The sequence below is a fragment of the Babylonia areolata genome, chromosome 23 (assembly GCF_041734735.1).
Source record: "Babylonia areolata isolate BAREFJ2019XMU chromosome 23, ASM4173473v1, whole genome shotgun sequence".
Taxonomy (NCBI): domain Eukaryota; kingdom Metazoa; phylum Mollusca; class Gastropoda; order Neogastropoda; family Buccinidae; genus Babylonia; species Babylonia areolata.
Genome location: NC_134898.1, coordinates 27,159,383 through 27,163,347, shown reverse-complemented (window position 1 = coordinate 27,163,347; position 3,965 = coordinate 27,159,383).

Sequence of the window (3,965 nt, the reverse complement as noted above, 5' to 3'; positions counted from 1 at the left end):
GATTTATTTTGAGTATGTAACAAGATCATCATTCTTTGTTAGATTTGTTTTAAAAGACAACACGAGAGAGAGAGAGAGAGAGAGAGAGAGAGAGAGAGAGAGAGAGAGAGAGAGATGGTTTATTCAATTAAGGCCATAGCCCCATATGAAAAGGGGGTAATAACAGTTTTACATGTGTCATTGCAATTGGTAATACAAACAATACAATGTCATTCACAACAAACTATCAGTGAATCTAAGAAATGAGTGTCTCTCTTAACTGCAGTGCTTTATAAAGATACATAGCAAAACTACGCCTGATGTTTTCATCGTTAGATGCCATTAATAAACATAACCGAAACAAGCATGGATTTATATAATATTTTGGGGGAATAAATTGGATTCGTAAGTCAGTCAACGCAGGGCATTTTAAAACAAAGTGAACTTCATCCTCTCTTGATTCCTTGCACAATGGGCACAATTGTTCAGAATGACACGTTGCTTTGTTACGATATCTGTGTGTGTTTACTTCAGAGATTCCATATCTAAATCTGGTCAATGTAAGTCAAGAGAGAGAGAGAGAGAGAGAATCATGATAACAATGATAATTAGTATTTATATAGCGCTGAATCTTGTGCAAAGCGCTTTCAAACCAGTCATTCACACGCATGCATAACTTTAAACCTGAGAACCTAAGACAAAACTGGCAAAATTCTATAGAAAAAGCCACTTCGATTAAAAAAACAAATAAAACTGCACGCAGGGACAATTTTTTTTTTATTTAAACAAAACATGTGGCGCTCTCAGTGTAGCGACGAGATCTCCCTGGGGAGAGCAGCCCGAATTTCACACAGAGAAATCTGTTGTGACAAAAAAAAAGAGAAATACAAATACAAGCACAAAGGGTGGCAGCTTTCTCTCTCTCTCTCTCTCTCTCTCTCTCTCTCTCTCTCTCTCTCTCTCTCTCTCTCTCTCTCTCTCTCTCTCTCTCTCTGACAGCCACCTACATGTCTACCTGCATACCTATCCACATACCTGTCTTACAAAATACCCTATTTTGCTCCACCTCAGTTGCAGGCAGATCATGGAGCACCTTTTCTTTCTTTTTCCTTTGGCGCATAAACATGCCTTCTTCATTGCTGTTTGTTTGTTTGTTTGGGCTTTTTTTTCAAACAATTTTACAGTTTACATGTCTTTGACTCATAGGGATGGATATTTGGTTATCTATTTTTTAAATGTGTTGTAATGTCTGGGTTTTTAGAATGACCTGGCGTATAAGCCAGTGTGTGTCCTTACTGCTGTACACGTACATACAATTATATAGATTATGTCTTTTATACAACATATGTATTGTGCGGTGCATACAAATACACGAAGGGGGAAAGAAATCCACAGTTTTAATCAGGATTAATTTCTGTCTCATTATTCAAGCATACTTGATTCGCTGAATATTCTTTGATTAAATAGGCGGCGACCATTATGTCATGTCTGAGTGTGTTTATGACATGAATAACATGCAGTAATGAGAGAGAGAGAGAGAGAGATTCAGATTCAGATTGATTATTTATTCATTAATAGGCCTAGGCCCCTTATGAAGGGGTAAGTGACAATATAAGTAATAACAAACAAAATGAAAATATATAACCAACCATAATAAGTACACATATTACATAAACGCTGCAATGAAGTACAGCATCTTAAGATGTCACGATATCCCGAAATTTAAATGCCTGGTGTAAAAACAGTGCCAGATTCCATATATCAGCATGTCTCGTGGATGACAATAATAAACTCAGTTTGAATAAACATGGCTGTCGATAGTACTTAGGTGGTATATATTTTTCTCTAATTCTACAAAGAGCTGGACAACGAAAAACAAAATGTACCTCGTCTTCTTTGTCTTCTTTACAGAGAGAGAGAGAGAGAGAGAGAGAGAGAGAGAGAGAGAGAGAGAGAGTCCGCGTGCTTCTTTGTCAAGCTCCTCATCGATATATTTTTCTTTTAATTGCTCGTTCATTCTCTACTTTCCACTGTAGTCGATGACAGTATTTGTCAGGTGTTTTTTCTTTTCCTTTCATTGTTCTGCACCTGATTTTTTTCCTCGACAAAATACCCACCTACCTATCTTCCTGTCCATCCATCTACCTCTGTGTCCACCTGCTTACTTACCTGCCTGCCTACCTGCCTGCCTAACTAACAGGATATGTCTTTTTCTCAACAGCCAATATATAAGAACGTTCAAGAACCACTTTTTTTATATATATATTATTATTACCATTGCCAAGGTCGGCATAGAAGAGGGATGAGCACGTGAGGACATCCACTCTCTCCATCCCCACACTTCCCGTGTCTCTTCTGTAATCAATAACACCCCCAGAGAACCTTCAAGACAAGACACACACAAAAAGAAATTCCTCTGGCTGCGTTTTTCTCTTCTTTTGTCTGGAACAGCGGCAGACAACCAGCTGAACATTCTTGTGCCTTCTTGTCAAGAAAAGCACAAAAAAAACTATGGTGTCAGTGTATACACTGAACTGCAGTCGTTATATTACATTCCTGTTACACTGTTACTTCAGTATTTGGGGCTTGATTAAACAGTATTTTATATGGAGAGAACAAATGTCACAACACAGAAAATTAATTCGGTAAAACAATACGAAAGTCATACATTTAAGTCCTGTCGGTATTTTGATAGCACTTTGGATGTTGTATGTTAATGATATAGAAAGCGGCACGCGCGCGCGCGCACACACACACACACACACACACACACACACACACACACACACACACACACACACACACACACACACAAGTTTCAAGTTTTAATTATTCTTTCACTACGGAGGATTACTGCAAAATAACCTTTTCATGCCCAGAACAAACATTTCCAAATACACAACAATGTCACATAAAAGTTGAGAAAACACAAATGTCTTTTATCTCCAGAAGTGTAGCTAGGCAATATTTGCAAATCTAATCATCTTACTTACAGCTAAAATGACTTTTTTTGCCTCCTTTGAGCATATTACAAAAATTAAAAACCGATTTTGGAGACAAATATTTTTAGGAACATATCTGTTTCGTAACTGATCATAATTGGGACATTCCATTATAAAATGAAACTCATCCCAAATCACAGACATGTTACAAACCTTACAAAGCCGTAACTCTCGTGGTATGCCTTTGTGTCTCCCTGTTTCTACCAGCTTATGATTACTACTTCGAAATCTGAAGAAGCTGAAAACGTAATTATCAGGCATTTGACATATATATTTTTCTCTACCAACACACACACACACACACACACACACACACACACACACACACACACACATATATATATATATATATATATAGAGAGAGAGAGAGAGAGAGAGAGAGAGATTGATAGATAGATATCTTAGCGTCCTAAATTATTACACCTATTGGTTACATTTTCATGGTTTGTGGGACCAAAAACGGAAAAAGTAAGATGGTGGCACATTTATTGACTCAAAAGTGAATGAAATAACGTACAAAATAAGAAATCGAAATCCACTGAAAATGGGTTAAAATATCTACTAATCGTAGTATAGTATCGTTTCATACATGCACAAACACTGCTGGTAAAAAATAGGTTCCTAAATTTAGGATGCTAAAATTGGACGTTACCATAGAGAGACAGACAGACAGACAGAGAGACACACACACACAGACACAGAGACAGAGAGAGGGGGGAGAGAGACAGACAGACAGAGACAGAGAAGAGAGTCTGTTATTGTGGAAAACAAGAGTAAGGTGCAACATTTTTTTTTACATTAACTCACTCAGTACGGCCAGTCCTCTCTTCTCCTCTACACAGACCCCTCGGATGTCCAGTGGGTGTCTGAATGACCCAACCTTTAGCTTCCGTCGTCAGAATTGTGGTATTCTTTGTCAACATTCACCTCTTCAGTATAAGAGCCTTCCGCTCGCAATATTTTGATGATGGTAATTGGGGTGAA